An 18318-nucleotide genomic window follows, 5' to 3' on the forward strand; every position below is an offset into this window, starting at 1 on the left:
TGAGTCCAAATTTCATCATGGTACTCGATATCAACTAATTCGGGGAGGGGTTTGGAAATATTCATGTAAATGCATATTCTTGCATATGAGGCATACCTTCTCCTTTTCATGATCTTAGATATTTTCACAAAGTCTCCAATGATATCTGGTTCCCAAAAGTCTACTGGTAAAGAAAAGAGTCGTACCAAAACTTGGGCTGCAAGGAACTGCTCCTTTTCTGGGGTATAACACTCCTCCCAAAATCTCATGAATAAATCGACATTATTCATAAAATATGGACCATTTTCAAAAATTCTCTTTCAACCTTCCAGATCTAAGAAGATGATCGTGAGGAAGCCTTTGGCCCTCAAGCAAAGTTCCACTTGTCCTTTTGGTCTCCATTTTGTTTGAATCCATTTCACTATATTGGGCTCTCTGAGCCAAATCCCCATGAACTTATAGATCAACTTGTGATCTTTCATGAACTACCGCAATTTCTCCAATCTATTATTTGGAATAACAAATTTAGGGTTCATTGATACCTTCGGTAGCATGTAGGCATCACCCTTTTAAGTGTGATTCCCATTGTGCCCAAAAACTGGGGTTTCATCCTTTCCCCTACTTCCTTTAGGAAATATAATGGTCCTTGTCGTAAGCTAATGAGATCCTATAACCATATTCCGGTAGGAGAGGGTTTCACCCCTCCCTAAGGGTCCACTCATTTAACCACTATGAATATCCTAATTATAGAAAAGACTCAAATCTAAATTATATAAATCCTTGATTCAACTTCTTACCCTAATTATTGAGAGAAATTTCTCTATCTTTATTTTTAATTTAAAATTATTATTAAACTTTTTTATAATTATTTTTCACCTTATCATAATAAAATATTTACATAACATTATTTCAATTAAATCCATTATCATCTATAATGTTCCTTATTTTGTAAATTTTAGTACAGTAAATTTGTTAAGGCATAAATCTAAAACATATAGCTTAAACTTCTGTTGATTAATTTAAATTATTTTACTAAGTCTCACCATTAATTGATTTATTTAATTATCAAATTATATTTTTAATTATTCTTATTCATTTTAAATTTATTTATCTTTAAATTATAAATTGTTAACTCAACTTTTTAACCTATAAATAGCTACTTGTTAGCTCTCTTTTCTACATATTAGTGCTATACAATGCTATCTTCACTCGAAGAGTTGAAAATGTTTTGATTTTACAAATAAAAACCCAAGAATTCTATATGGATATGACCCTATTTCCGAAAAGATTCAAACAAGGGTGTGAGGTGTGAGATGCCCTAAGGTGTATCCAAGGGCACGATATTCTTAGCCTCATGGGAAAACACCAACCATCACTTTATAATGCCCTGCCCAAAGGGCCTCGCTGGGAATATAATAATCAGTCGACACTTTTTCCATTAAGATTGCACAAAAACCAATGGTCAATTCATTGTGATTTCATTGTTTTAGTCAAAAGACTGAAACCAAAGTTTAAAGATGTTATTTTATGTTATTGTTTTAGTGAAAGTTTGAAGATAGTTTTAAATTCACTATTTTATTTGGCTTACTCTCAAGGTAAAAGCAGGAATAACGAGTATCCGCAGTTTAATTTAAATGTAGCTACCATGAGGATTTGGTAAAATGGAAGCTTCTCTAAGTGTAGGTAGAAAATCAAAATTAAAAAAAAAATTGGAAAACAAGAGATTAAAAAAAATAAATTTAGGACTATAATTAACTATATATAGTCAAAATCTATAGTAATGTCTTATATGTTTTTAAGATTAAAAATAAATATTCAGGAATATCATTTTATAATTTTAAAACACACCTTAGTTCAAAAAAATGTTGCTATATTATGGTAGGGAATTTAACCTTTATGAAATATCCATAGAATATTTTTAATAATAATTATGAAATAAGACTGAAATTTATAAATATTTATAATATTAAATTCATATTTGCTTATATACATATATAATAACAATTTAAAATCAAATTATAATGTATTTAATTTTATATATAATTTTTTTAATTTTCAAATAAGAAATATGTTTTAAAATAAATATTTTGATATTTATTTTAAATTATTGTATTAATCATTGAATTTAATTATATATATAATTTTTTTAATTTTCAAATAAGAAATATGTTTTAAAATAAATATTTTGATATTTATTTTAAATTATTGTATTAATCGTTGAATTTTTTTTTTTAACACTTTACTCTGTATTAAAAATTTATTGAATTAAATTTTTTATAAAAAATTATTGAATTAAAAGTTTTATAATTTTTATTTTTTATTTACAATATCTTTCTATTAATTTAAATAATTTTTATTAAACAAATTTATGATAAAATTATTGAACTTTATTTCATTATTTATGAAACAAAATCTAATATAATATTCAAAATTTCCCAAGTCTTAAAAATTTAAATATCTTTAGGGAAAGGTTACCATACCACTTACTGTAAACGCATATTCTATCGATGAGCCCACTCGAAAGTTAGAGAACAAGTCTACAATGCAAATCTATCGTTTGGGTTGACCGTTGTTTTAATGCAATGACTGCATACCTCCAAACGGAAAATGACAAGGGCTTAGGTTAGCCCATAAATGGGAGAAACACTAAAACCAAGATGACCCACACAGTTGGCTAAATATTTTTTTCAAGAGTGGTTGCGAACATTTTGAGAAATGGGCATGCCTAAAACTCAAATTTGAGTCTTATGTGCCAAACTATGTAGCAGTCAAATTCTTCCCAGGTCTACCTAAGTTTAGTTTGTTGGAATTGTTGAGGTTACCCTTGGAGGAGGGGACCTGGGTTAGGGCCTATTGTGGAAGGTAGAGACATAATTTGTCTCATGAAAACTCGTGAACATGATGGTTGCAAAACTCTTATGTTTGACGGTTATTTGAAGTTAGCAGTTTGAAACAAGGTAGTAGAAAATGGGAAAGGGTATGGGGGAATACTAGTTTTAGTGAAAGAAAAAGAAGGTCATCACATTCAGTTAATTAAAGAAGATGAAAATAAACAATATTTATGGTTCAAAATATCAGAGAATGAGAATCACATAAGAATTGCAGCATGTTATTTTTCCCCTCAAGTCTAAAAAACTTACAAAATAAGGGTTTAGACAACGAGGATCTGTATGCAGCTTTAAAGAAAGATATTGCCGTGTAGTCTCAGCAGGGAGAAGTTCTTTTAGTGGCAGATTTCAATACTAGAACATCAAATCATCAAGCTAGTATTCTTTGTTGTAAAGAGGATCACAATCCTATTTGGCTCACTGAAGAGGAGAATCCCCAATGGGTGAGGTATTCAGAAGATGACAAAGTCAACAATCATTGTGGAGAGGAGTTGCTTACACTGTGTGGGGATTTCAACTTAATTATTTGCAATGGTCTAGATAGATGGAAAAGGTCTAGGAACTTCACTTGCAACACATACAATGGGGCAAGTGTTGTTGACTATGTGATGTGTTCACAAAGCTTGATAGAAAAGGCAGATGAAGTTAAGATTGGAGAGCATATTTGGGACTTAAAATCAGACCATAACCCAATTTATATAAAGTTATCATGGTTAGAAGAAAGACAAAATGGGAGAAAAACACAATTCTCTTGGCAATCACTATCAAGGGGAAAAATTCTTCTAACACAAGAAAACTGTACTATCTTCAAGACAATGTTAGAGAGATTAATTCAGAAGGAGAAAACTGGTTTCAAAAGTTTCAACAGTCACGAGTTAACAAATATAATCCAAAGTGCACTTGAGAAGTGCAAAAGAGAAAAAAATAGGAAATCAGAATCAAATTGTTTTCTTGTAAATGCTTGGTTTGATGAGGAATGCAAAATGGCAAGGAGAACCTTGAAAAAGACAGGAAAGGAGAAAATGAATGTAAAGTTATATAAGCATATACTAAAAAGGAAAAAAGATGAGTTCATGCAAACAAGGCAAGAAGAGTTAATATATCTAAGTAAGAATAACCCAAAGATTTTCTGGCAGGAACTTCAACCAAGGAAGAAGCAAATCGAAAATAATATTACAACCCAACAATGGTTTGAATATGCAAAGCAACTCTATGAGAAAGAATCAGAGGCGGAGCCTCCCTCCAGGATTAACACAACTACAAAGCTCTTCACGTTACAGGAGGTGGAGATTGGAATAAAGCAGATGAAAACAGAAAAGGCAAAGGACTTGGTTGAGCTTCAAGCAGAGTATCTAAAATGGGGAATGAACACTCTTGCACCGCACATCATGGAAATATTTAACAATATCATTTAGCAAGGATTCCCAAAGGACCGGACAACTAGCCTAGAAATACCCCTTTTTAAAAGTGGATACATTAATAATCCTTCCAATTATAGAACCATTATGATCAATCCTTTGTTTGCAAAGCTTTTTGGCAGCACGGTAGAAAATATAATCAGTAAGTAAGCAGAAGTAAAAGAAAAGAGGGCAAGAGGACAAGCGGTTTTTAGGCCGAAGCATTCTACAGTGGATCATGGTATCACATTGAGACACATTGTTGAAAAGGTTTGGGAGGACAAAGAATAAGAATTTTGTTGCTTTGTTGACTTCAAAAAGGCATTTGACATAGTCCCTAGAGATAAGTTGTGGCGTAGAATGGACGAACTTGAAATTTCTTTGCATTATAGAGTTGTTGTCCATAGACTTTATGAAGAAGTGAAAGTCAAAATTAGAACCTCGGTAGGTATTTCTTTAAGCTTTAGAAGTGACATTGGAGTCAAGCAAGGTTCCCTTTATCTCCTACTATTTTTGGCTTATATATTGATAAATTGGAAGAGTGGATAAATCTGCAAGGTGGAGATGGTGTTTGGTTGGGGGAGTTTGTGATAAAACTTCTTTTATATGCGGATGATCTTGTATTGATTTCTAAATCGGCCCATGGATTGCAAATGCACCTATATGCCCTTGAGCATTTTTGTAGAGAAGTAGGGATGCAAGTCAATACTAGCAAGACCAAAATAATGATTTTCTCTAATAAATGGAAGTAGAGCCAACATATGTTCTTCTTTGAAGGCAACATTCTTGAAAAAGTAAATGAGTACAAGTACCTCAGGATTGATTTCGACAACAAACTTAATTGGGAGGATTGCAGAATAAGAGAATTTTAGGAGGGTGGAAAGCATTATATGCTCTTCAAAACATATGTAGAGAGGCAGAGTTAAGGGATTGGAAAACGACTAAAACTTTTTTTGGACTCTTAGTTTGTCCAGTGATGCTATATGGGTGTGAATTGTGGGCTAGCAGCACCCCATCTCAAAATGGAAACAAATTGAGAAAATACAAAAACGCTTGATCATGAGCAAGTTCAAAATAAAAAATTCAATATCTTATGAGATAACGTTGAGTGAAATAGGAGCAACTCCCATCGAAGCAATTGCTATGGAGCAGCTCATAAAATATCTAAAAAGAATTGAGCAAATGGGAGTAGGTAGATGGCCTAATGTTATCTTCAATGAAGACATGAGTGAAAGAAAGAAAACATGGATGAAACAAAACTACATATGGATGCAAAAATGGAATATCTACCTCAATGCATGTCCCACAAATAGAAAGGAGCTAAAGGATTTTGTTATGGAGAAGTTTCGAAATGGGTATGGGGAAAAGAGTTGGGTAGAAAGAATAAGTACTACATTGAGGAATTCAACCCTACGTGTGATCTACAACAAAAATAGTTCATTGGAGTTAGCATTCCGTGGAGGGAAAAGGTTTTTATTGCTCAATTAAGAACCAAATCGCATCAACTTCGGTGTGAAACAGGACGGTGGAAAAGGCCTAAAGAAACTTGGGAAGAACGGGTGTGTACATTTTGCACGTCTGGGACAGTGGAATTGGAAAAACATTTCATTTTGGAATGTGATGCATACAAAGACATCAGAGAAAGTTATGGGAATATGCTAACACCTATTTCTTGGCATTGTCTTTTCAGTGAGGGGATTGTTGGAAAGTTGGGCCAGCTCATCATCAATTTGAACAAGAAAAGGATTAAATTGCAAAAGATGAAAAACAAGGAACTAATAGTCCCATAGACTATTTTTAGTCTCGTGGTCATTAAAATATCATTACATTTCATAAATAAATAATTGAAAAATGATTATGGTGCAGCAATTCAAATATGAAACACTTGTAATTTGAAGGAGAAAAAAATAGACAAAATAAATTTTATTTTTTATATAAAATTATTATTAAAAATATTTTATATAAATCATTCAGTTAATAACTATTAATAATAAAATTATAAATTATAAAAAAAATTGATATAAAATTATTGTTAAAAATATTTTGTATAAATCATTCATTTACTAATAGGTAATAATAAAATTAAAATTATGAGCATTCTATACTAAAGTTTTAGTTTCCACTACACTCCAATAGCTACATTGACAATATGACAATATTGACGGTGATATAAAATGTCTGTAAAGTGTAAGGATTGAATTTAAATCCCCAAAAGTAATTAAGAAATAGTATAAAATAAAAATAAAACCTAAAATTATCCATAAAACAGTTAGAGTTGGACGATTCTCATAAAGCCGTTCAATTGTTTTTACTTGGCAAACACGTTGATTGATTTGATGTACAACTTAAATCTTTCTTGACAGTTTCTTGAAGTGAGAGATTGCTAATTTTTCGTAGCAGCATGTCTGCTTAAGACGTTAGCAAGTGAATGCACAACGTGGGAGTCACCGGTAGTTATGAAAAAGTGTCATAATGGTTAACCAATGAAGCGGGTAGGGTGCATTGCAAAGGTCACTAGTTCGAGTCGCCGCCTTGAGTGCAGCACAATTGGCATTCCAAAATAGTGGCGAAAATTTTCAAAATTTGCAAATTTGTGTTCCAATATTCTTTCTGTCAGAGTTTCCAAGTCCTCACAGTATGTACAACCAAAAATTTTATGATACAACAAATAACAGATTTTGTGGTACAATGTAATCATTATAAAATAAGAGGTTAACCAATCAAAATTAAAATAAAAATATTAAAACATTATCAAAAAATAATAAAATTTAATTTCTAATGTTTAACTATGGACAATGGTGTAAATTTTTTTGGTCAAAGAAAATTAATAGGTGGTCAAATAGAAAACTGAACACAATATATACTGCGTGCGGAAGATATAATAAAAGCATGAATTTAATTCAATTTTTTCTCTAATAAAGTAATGTTAACATTATTTTATTACCGGTTGTCTTTAGTGTGATTTTTTGGAAAAATGCTTCCGATGGATTTTTCTGGTCTAATTTGTCTAAAATCCGGCAGAGATTCATTGAAATTACAAGTTTAATGGGTAACCCATGCACAATAGAAGTGTCTTAGGGTTTTCCAAGGTGCGTGCAGGGGTTTTCTAGGGTGCTGAATCCATATATACAGTAAAAAATAGTTTAAATAACACAAATCAAGATTTCACCACAAAATTTTCCACGGGATTATGAAACTCCAAAAAATCACACTAAAGACAACTCCATTTTCGTATTCACGCTTTTGCAATCCATAATGAATTAAGCAAAGTTTTTCGGTAGACATCACATAAGAAAAAATTTTGATCGACTCATTTCAAACCAACATGTCTGGTCCAGATCATGAACCACACTTGTTGGTTCAAAAGGCGTCAGCCAAAAATTTATCTTATGTGATTTATAGCGAAAAACTTTGCTTACAAAATCCATTTTATTAAAACTCCATTTTATTAAAGTTTCACTAACATTAAATGTTTCACATTAATTGGTTAGATTATAAAGTTGTTCACGGGTGAAAAGTGGGACAAGTCGCTGTATACTGAATTTAAATGTGGCAACCTAATGTGGGTGGATTCATACAAAAGCTGGCATCTGCTACTTTTGCTCCCTACAATAGCTCGGCTAGCTTTGGTATGATTGGGCTCAACTGCGAAGAAAACCTGTGGTAAGCAACTCAGGCAACAAAAGACACCAGGGTTATTCACCGGCTTTCGTGCTTTGCATGTACTACCAGAAGTGAAGAACTTTCGTAATCTCATAACCTTCTTCTATTGCCTAAGGGAGACCACCGTAATACCAACATGCTTGAATAAAGACACAAGAATAAAAACAAATTTCAAGTTTTACACCATGGATGTGTTCTAAAAAGAGAACTTCTACCTAACATTTGGATTCCAATTACTTGATTCTCTAGGGATGCAACAAACTTCAGGAAAAAGGGGCGGGTCGCTAGTGTGGCTTGTTGCGAGTGCGCTGAGAAGTATCTGAAAGCAAGTGTTGTGGAATGGGTGTTGTGGAATGGAATGAATGAAGCATAGGTGGAAACAATTTCAGACAATTATCTTCTGGCGATGACCCAACCGGCTATGATCAGCTATCGGCTATGACGCCAGTTATGCGGATCCTCCAAAAGTGAATTAATGTATGTAATGTCCATTGTCATTCCTTCTATCTAGCCCAGGTAAGAACATTTATTGCCATGGTTCTGTAGGGCCAGAGGTTGAGGTATCTGATTATTCTGTAGAGGGATAATCCTTCGACCTTTGAAATAAGTTTTTTTATTATTGTCTATATTATGAAAATCAAATACTTTAAAAAATATTCTTGTTCATGCATTTTGGGTTGTGTATTTTAGAAGTCCCACTATATGGGTTTATTCCTTAAACACTTCATAAAGGGTTCTGTCGTACAGACATCAAATGAATTCAAGAGAACTTGATGAAAATGCAAACTGATATAAAATAAATGTCAAATATCAGTAACATGATCTACATACAGATTAAAGGTCTGTACCCGAGGGGATGGCAGTAGATTTATGAATTGACTGATTGTTGTCACTGAGTTTTTAGTTGCAACTTCTATAAAGATGCCAAATTTGGTTTCTTCCTGAGAACTTTCTACGGTGTGTTCAGAGATCAATGCTCTCATAGCTATGAAGGGCTACCCTAGCTTAGGAAATTTTGCTAACAAAAAAGGCTACCCATATCAGAACATGTTTAGCAGTCTTAAAAGCATGACATGAACTTGTGGTTTAACAGTATATCTTAATTGGGGCCTACTATGAGTTGTAATCACGCATTTTGGGTTGTGTACTCTGGAAGTCCCACTATATGGGTCCATTCCTTAAAAACTTAATTAAAGATTCTATCGAACAGACATCAAATAACTTTCAATAGAACTTGATAGAACTGCAAATTGATATAAAATAAATGTCAAATATCAGTAACATGATATGCATACAGATTAAAGGTCTGTACCCTAGGGGGTGGCAGTAGATTTATGAATGGACTGATTGTTGTCACTGAGTTTTTAGTTACAACTTATATAAAGATGCCAAAATTGTTTTCTTCCTGAGAACTTTGTGTAGTGTGTTCAGAGACCAATTCTCTCATAGTTATGGAGGGCTTACCCTCGCTTAGGCAAATTTGCGAACAAAAAAGGCTACCCATATCAGAACATGTTTGGCAGTCTTAAAATCACGACATGAACTTGTGGTTTAACAATATATCTTAATTGGACCCTGCTATGAGATGTATTCTCAGCTATTAATTGGAGCCTGCTATAAGACGTATTCAGCTATTGGATGATACTGTAATCACACCTGGTGGTGACAAGCAATAAATAAATAATAATTTCACCAAAGAAATTTGAAAAGCCTTAATTGCCATTGCAACTCCTGTACTCTCCATATCGAAAGAAGTAACATTAAACTTTAAGTATGGGGGATTTACGCAGTGCATTATATTAGATATCATTTTTTGATGCTATGTGATTCGTTCTCCACATTTCACTAGTTTCAATCCCACTTCTTCACCCCTGTGAGCATCACCCGATGCAATGAGTGCTAAGTGAACTATTCAAAAATCATGAGAAATTAGTCAGTTACGACTACCTCTCATGGAAATGGTCATACGTTTGAATGACTTACTTAACGCAGTTGAATCCCAAAAAATGATATCTAATATAATGCACTGCGTAAATCCCCCATACTTAAATTCAAAAAGAGTCAAGGGATCTCTACTTGAATGGTTCATGAGGCACAATACTTGCTAAGGTTTTGCAAATGGGGTAGCAAGCTAAGTGGGCTTGATTGTGGGGAAAACTCCACAGTTAAGCGCGCTTGAGCCAGAGGAGTTCTGGGATGGGTGACCTCCTGGGAAGTCCTGGTTACCGGGTGCAAGCCCCGGAAGTGATGATTGATGCTATGTGATTCGTTCTCCACATTTCACTAGTTTCAATCCCACTTCTTCACCCCTGTGAGCATCACCCGATGCAATGAGTGCTAAGTGAACTATTCAAAAATCATGAGAAATTAGTCAGTTACGACTACCTCTCATGGAAATGGTCATACGTTTGAATGACTTACTTAACGCAGTTGAATCCCAAAAAATGATATCTAACATTAAACTTGTCATGGAGGAAGCTTCTAGAAGCAGCATTAGCCACATAAACGTTGGCACTGCAACCCCTCTCCACTCGCACAATCCTTGGCTTGTGGGAGAGACATGTCGAGTTCACACACAAATCTAACTTCACATTCTGTTGTTTCCATCGTGCCAATTCAAAATAAAAATTAGTACATTTCTTTTAAGAGCTAACATAAACCGAAACCATAGTCATTAAAACATATACTTCATTAACCAAAAGCATACATAGAGGCCAATATCTCTTGGATAGCCAAAATTCTTATTGCTCAGTTAAATACTAATTCTCATCAACTAGGTTGTGAAATAGGGCACTGGAAAAGGCCAAAGGAAGTGTGGGAGGAAAATGTACGCATTTTTTGTCCTTCCGGAAAAGTGGAAACAGAAAAACATTTCATTTTAAAATGTGAGGCCTTCAAAGTCAACAGGGAAAGTTATGCAGATATGCTAGCAGCGAGTTCTTGGGATAATCTATTTAGCGAGGGGTTTGTCGAGACACTGGGAGCATTTATTGTGAAGCTTCACAAAAAAAAGGGCCGAATACATCAAACAGATGAAGAAGCAATCTGTCCCATAGGCTATCTTTAGCCTCCTGGACCTTAAAATAATTGCTTTCTTCTTTCTTTCTTTCTATATTTTGTGCAAGCTCATAAGAGGACTATAAAACATGAATCCAAAACACATGTTTCAGGGCCTCTGGAGTTCCATTCATAGGAAAAATCTCATCTAGTTGAGAACCACAAATTATTCGGCAGATTATCAATATGTTTCCCCTTGTATGTGGTCGTTATCCTGCGTGGATGGGACGGCCGGTTATTAGCCTCCCCACCCGGGTTGGACCCACGTGGATGGGACGGCCGGTTATTAGCCTCCCCACCCGGATTGGACCCACGACACATGTTCACGCTGCTGTGTAGCTAATATACTTGCTGGGTTGCTGTTGATGCAACATATGTACGGAATATCCCGTTATAATATATTGTACCATAAAGTAATATATACAGCTTCTTCAAAAAGGATTTCCCCTCTGAAGAAAAAAAAAAAAACCATATGTTTCCCCACTGGAGCACTGTAATTTCCCCACTGGAGCACTGTAATTGGTGAAATCGAGGTACCCAATGTCATCCCATATTTTTATTCCAATCACACATCAATGAGCCACTGATTTTATTTCAATTTGCAGGAATAACCTCACCGACTTTATTTCCATTTGTAGGAATAGACTTCGGGATATATATATGAAATTCTAGAAACCAAAGCTGAAAGAGGAAAAATAAAGACCTGCCATATCCAAAGGCCTGTATGAGCCCACTGATGACGGATGGTAACATCTCCAACATGAAGAGCAGAGTTTTCATTACCCGTTGTTCCAGTCGACTTTCTTTCCCTGGTTCTGCAACTTAGTAGGTTGCGTTTACTTCGCCTATTTCACCAAGTTACATGTAGCTCTTAATGCACCTGTGCATATTAATGCAAAGTCAAGGTATTGAGCAGACTCGAGAGGGTAGGTTGTTTGCATGCAAAGCACAACATGCCACTTCAAATATTTATTTCTTTATTTTTGAATTATTACTTATTTCCCTATATCATTATATTTATGGTTTTATTTTTTTTAACAAGTGCCAATATTAATGCAAAGTTATGGGCAGAGTCTAGAGTGCAGGTGGTTTGCATGCAAAGCACCACATACCACTTCAAATATTTATTTATTTATTTTTGAATTATTACTTATTTCCTTATATCATTATATTTATATTGTTTTTTTTTAACTCATTATCCAACCTAACATTAGGGTAGGTTCCTCCCATTACCTTTCCTTTCTACAAGGGGTGAGCGACATCACCTTTCTAAGGGTGTGGGTATACTTCCAGTTGCCAATTATAAATTAGTAGTTGAATTCCATCCCCAAGTGTCAATATTAATGCAAAGTCAAGGTATTGGGCATAGTCGAAGGTGAGGGGCATTACCTTTTCAAGGGTGTGGATATACTTCCAGTTGCCAATTATAAATTAGTAGTTGAATTCCATCCCCAAGTGTCAATATTAATGCAAAGTCAAGGTGGGCATTACCCTTTCAAGGGTGTGGATATACTTCTAGTTGCCAATTATAAATTAGTAGTTGAATTCCATCCCCAAGTGTCAATATTAATGCAAAGTCAAGGTATTGGGCATAGTTGAAGGTGAGGGGCATTACCCTTCCAAGGGTGTGGGTATACTTCCAGTTGCCAATTATAAATTAGTAGTTGAATTCCATCCTCAAGTGTCAAGATTAATGCAAAGTCAAGGTATTGGGCATAGTCGAAAGGGCAGGTGGTTTGCATGCAAAACACCACATGCCACTTCAAATATTTATTTATTTATTTTTGAATTATTACTCATTTCTCTATATCATTATATTTATATTGTTTTTTTTTTAGGCACAGGGTGAATTGGTAACAAGGAAAGGGGAGTCTACTTCTTGAGCCGCACACCATAGCAGGATAATATACTCAGTGTGATTTGACCCCTGACCTCGTGGGTTTCACCTAACGAACTCAACCACCACACCACACATCACTGTATTTATGTTGTTTTATTTTTTGAACTCATTATCCAACCTAACATTAGGGTAAGTAGGTGAGGAGCATTACCCTTCCAAGGGGTGGGTATACTTCCGGTTGCCAATATTAATGCAAAGTCAAGGTATTGGGCAGAGTGAAAAGGCAGATGGTTTGCATGCAAAACACCACATGCCACTTCAAATATTAATTTAATTATTTTTGAATTATTAATTATTTCCCTATATCATTATATTTATTGTTTTATTTTTTGAACAAGTGCCAATATCCATGTACAAAATGTAATATCATTTTTTAACTTTAATGAAAAAAAAAGGCTTACACGTGATGGCTTGGGTTTCTGTTAGCATTCCAAATCCATGCCATATCCATTACCGAGATTAGCAAGTTATGTAACAGGAAAATATATTTTCTGTCAGGCCAGTCTTTTTCCTTCAAACTTGAATGCGGTTATAAATATAAAAACATCATATAAACCCACCTCAACTACTGCAAATCCAGGATCAGCACGTTCATTGCATATGGTAAGATCAGGAAAATGCAGCATTCTGCATTATATCTCAGCTGACCATGAAATTTCCCCATATCTACAAATCTTAAAGTAAATATTCCTTTGATTTTGCCTCTCATAGTGCAAGAAATGTGTGTCTCCCTTTAAAAGAAGTTGTGGCATCAAAAGGATAGTTTCCTTGAACAAAAACATACAAATAGTCGAAGAGCTCTAAGAGATATTAGACGAAGTTGCAAGAAATGTCCTTCAAGCAAAAGAGAGACTAAGTGTAGTTTCAAGCCGAGTTGCTTATCGAGTCCCAACCAAAGATTAAGTAGCTCCAATTGATCCAGCTAACCGACTTGACCAAGTAGTAGTTTCACCCGTTGGCTCAGCAGTTTCATATCCAATGCATAAAGGGTTGATTCTCCAACTATTACATACAATCCTGGTTCTAATTGATCGAGAATCTTTTTTTGTCTTAAGAAACCTTGCTTACTGCTGGTCACTTTAATTGTTTATTAATTAAACAGTCGAGTGCCACATAAATTGTCAACCCGGGAAAGTCTGATTATTTCAAAGGTGACTACGTACTGTGTGTACTCGATTTTAATAGCATTAAAAGCTGTAGTATAAATAATTCATACTCTGTTAAACCCTTACTCTGTGTTACAACAGTTATAGTCTATTGCAGGAATGGAATAAGAACAGATAGTTAATTAAAGAGAATAAATCTGCAAAAGGAAGCGATGGCTGCCCTGTAACAAAGGATCAGGACCCTATCCCCAGAGTAGGAACATTCAACACCTACCTCTGTTATCCAGTTTGCCAATACACTCTATAAATCCTAGTCACTGGTGAGGCACTCATATACAACATCAATCGATTAAAAGAAAAACAGAGTCTTAGAAAAAGTAAAATATCAACAGAAATCACACACAACACACAATAGAAAGAAGATGGGTGAATCTTGTTATGAAGGTGGGCCCTGTCCTTCTCACAAGATTCCCCAGGACACGGAAACTAAGACGAAATACTCAGAACAAAACTTTATTCATCTGTCAATATACCATATTACAAGAAAGATTCAATCTCGTCCTTCCACTACAATTCTTGTGTTACAGCTTGTTCATCCTCTCTATCCCCCCCTCTAATGTAGATGTATCCTCTTTATAGAGGAGACATCTATTACAAAAGATTTTCATTATATATTCTAGTTCAACCCTTTGTACAAAAATAGGGAAATCAGTTTCCGTTAACAGAATGTTGTTACAGTAATGTGGATCATGAACGTTACGACCAATGTAACCGTTTATTCAATAATCGATCGGATTCCTTTGCTGTTGCAGATCTGATACGCAAATCTCAATTGTCTCCTCGAGTTTCGCATGTTGTCCTTGCTGTTTCAGCTTCGAGGTTCGTGCTGTTTCCGCTGTTTCAGCAACTGCAAAATATGGTCTTGCCAGCTTTAGGCAGTTTCAACAATTGTTCAACAACTTAGTCAACTTCAAGGATCAATTATAAAGATAGCATGATTATGTGTTGAATAATTAAACATATAACAATGAGAAGAGTTACTGTATACCTTTGAAATGATTAAGTCAAACACTAGCAAAGGCTTTCAACTATGGGTTGAAGAGGGTAATATTATGACAAAATATAAGGTCAAAAATAGACAATATGGGGTCCTAACATCCCCCCCAACTGAAAAGGTTGCATGTCCGCATGCAACGTCTACTCTTAATCTGAGTCAGAATACTGGGATGAATAGTGTAAATTGCTTATGCAGTAACTATAGAAGGTGATGTCAACCATGTCTCTAAACCCATGGACACTATGAAGTTTCTGCCATGCTGCCAACTCCTCCTGTTTGGTCAATTTAAATTGAGCCTTGTATTGCTGTCCAGGTAGCCATAGGAGAGGTAAATGAAAGTGGTAACCAATCCATCGTTCAGCACACTGCCTAATGCATTTAACATAATTAGGTATGCGTGAGATTGCCGCCTGAAGATTGAGAGGATTATAAGGATGATATTCCCATCTTTCTTTAGGACAGTGTTCCCAGAATAGATTATTTGCTTTTATAGCCAGAGCTCCTTTAGTTTTCACATAATATTGACAGTCTTCCAAAACTGCTGCTTGTAGTTTCCTGATATGATCAGTCATCCCTGGTTCTCGTAGAATTTGTTGATGTTCTGCAATGAAGATAGCTGCATTCTGTGGTTCAGCACGAATCCAGAGAAGACAGTTCTCCTCATTGTGTGCTGCCGACATAAATGCATTCTGCCAAGTAAGCTTATTGGCCAAAAAGGAAATAAAGGCTCTTATTTGGATATTGCCAACAAGAGGAAGTCAACTAATCTTTCTATCTTTAGGCATAGCCTCATTGTGAAGATACAGTTCGCACAACAAGTTCTGGTCACTATTTGGTGCTTCTGCGAAAGTCTCAATAAATTTTTACCGTGTAGAGACCTGGTGGGGTCTTCCATCCTTGATTGCTTTTATTTGGAGGAACTCTAAGCGTTCTCTCAAAAATATAGAATAGTTAAAAGAGGGTTTCCTTGTAGCGAGTAACCGCTGGACCAAGTCAAAGATGAGGGACAGTCTGGTTTTTAATTTCTTATTCTCCTTATGTTGTGCACGAGACTGTTCAAGCACTTCCCAATTTCTGTATGCATAGTTGAGCCATAATGACTTCTGTTACTGAAATGCCTTTCCTTGTGAGAGCTCATACTCTGTCTTCCATGTGTCACTTAGTTTTTGAAGACTGGAAGTCTGTGTGTAAGCATTGCTGACACGGGAAGGTTCAGTCTGTGTATACATAGTTGTAAAAGACTTTGGTACTGGTTTCTGTTCTGTAACAACTTGGGTAGGCCGGGGTGGTTTTGTTTCTTTCTCTAAAATTCTTGAAGACCCTGATGGTTCTTGTGTAACAGCAGGGTGTTCATTTTTGACTATAACAAGAGAAGGTACTCGACTAGCTCCAGACAACGGAACTTCAACTGCCTTATAACCTGCTCGGGAATTTAGAATGATAGGTGGGGAATTTGGGATAATGGCCTCAGTTGCTGCAGACGACCTTGTTCGTTGCTGTGGTAAGGAAGCAGGAAAAATAGTAGTTTTTCTCTTACGAGAACTTTTCCTCAGGGTAGGGGGATTATCAGAAAAGGCGGCTTCCTTAACTGAGGTTCTTCTTTTTAGTGGGGTTGTAGCTTTCTGTTGCTTTTTCCTCTTAAGGAAAATGATGGGGGTATTGTCATCTGAATCATCGGTGGGGATATGGACTATGGGAGTGGATGGTTCAACTTTATTAAGGGGTGGGGTCCACTGCAGATTTTTAGTGCTCAATTGGGGTGTTTCTGTTGCTGGTTGCTGATTTTCGGTAGCTTGCTGGGAGTTTTCCTCGGATTGCTGGAGATTTTCTTCGTCTTGCTGATGATTTTCCTCAGCTTGTTGAGGAGGGTTATTGAGGGGAGGTGAATTTTGCAGGGCAAAGCCTCTATTTATTAAGAGCTGGACCAAACGATGGTGCGTGAGGGAGAGGAGTTGGTGCCTTGCATTCACGGTATAGTGTGCCATATTTTTTAGACAACCAAGCAGATAATAGGGCATATTTATTAAACGACCATGCCTCAAATGATTTAATAAAACAAAGTCGTGTTGGTAGACTACCTGATAACGACCCTCGCAGGTGAAATACTGCTTAACAAATTCTGCAACCTTTGGCCATGGTGGTGGTAGTGATCGAAGTGCAACACCCCTGCCTTTGGTTTCAACGTGCTCCCCTGGTAACAGAAAATCTTGCTGTGCATTGAGAATGAGGTGTTTCCTGCTGAACCAGTGAGTACCATTGGTTGGTAGTCCCGAAAATTGCGCTATGTCCTCCTCTATTGCTGGAATTCGCACCCCTTGGACAGTGGAGTATCCTTCCCTCAAATTGCATGCAAATTCCAGAACCTGCTGTGAATCAAAATCCGGAGGTCTTCTGAAGTAATCCACCCATCCTGCTTGTAGAAAGATTTGGTATGCCTCTCGGTAGAGTTCCAGTAATTCCATCGAGCCAGGTTTATGTCTAACAACATTTCCTCCCATAGTTACTGGTTCAGACAAAATACAAAGTGCAGAGCCGAGTTTCCGAGGTCAAAACAGAGTAGAACGTTACAAATGAAGTTATGACATGTTAAGGTACAGACGAGGTGACTTAGATACTACTGCGAAAAATAGAGATGACGGTGATTGGCGTGTCATGTAATGATTACAATATTTTGGTAATCCCCCCCAACTGCAGCTGAATGATATGGTTGGTGGTACAACGATTTTGGTAGTCGTATCAATATATCCTCATTAACTACAATTTAATATTCACACTTAAACACGCATACGTTTATATTTACCTTTGGTTGTTGCGCCAAAAAGTATTATCTCATCCTTAATAGGTCGATGATAATTATAAAAAGGGTCTGTAAAGTATGAGGGTTTTTATACACAAGGTTTTCATTATTCACAGGAAGTAGTAGTGAAGGAACATAATTATCAGGATGAATGGCTGATTCCTTTAATGAAGAATGATATGTTTCTATCGGAGTAATAGTTCATTCTTGGGAACAAAAATGGGGAAATTGGTGTTTTTTAGGAAAAATGGAAAAGATTGGTGTTTAAGCAATGGAATTTGGTGTTTCAGCAAAGGGAAATGGTGTTTCAACAACGGGAAATGGTGGAGAAAAATGTAAGAGGGAATGAATTATGATCTGAAGTGACATGGCAATGCTTCCCAAGCCGCAAATTAGTTCTTCCTATATTGGAATTTTTCTTCTCAGCCACCCTCCGAAGCTAAGATCTGCAAAATAATTAATTGTAACATGGAA

This window comes from Pinus tabuliformis, chromosome J, assembly GCF_031772625.1.
Source record: "Pinus tabuliformis cultivar Carrire ecotype Pingquan chromosome J, CPIR1, whole genome shotgun sequence".
NCBI classification, from domain to species: domain Eukaryota; kingdom Viridiplantae; phylum Streptophyta; class Pinopsida; order Pinales; family Pinaceae; genus Pinus; species Pinus tabuliformis.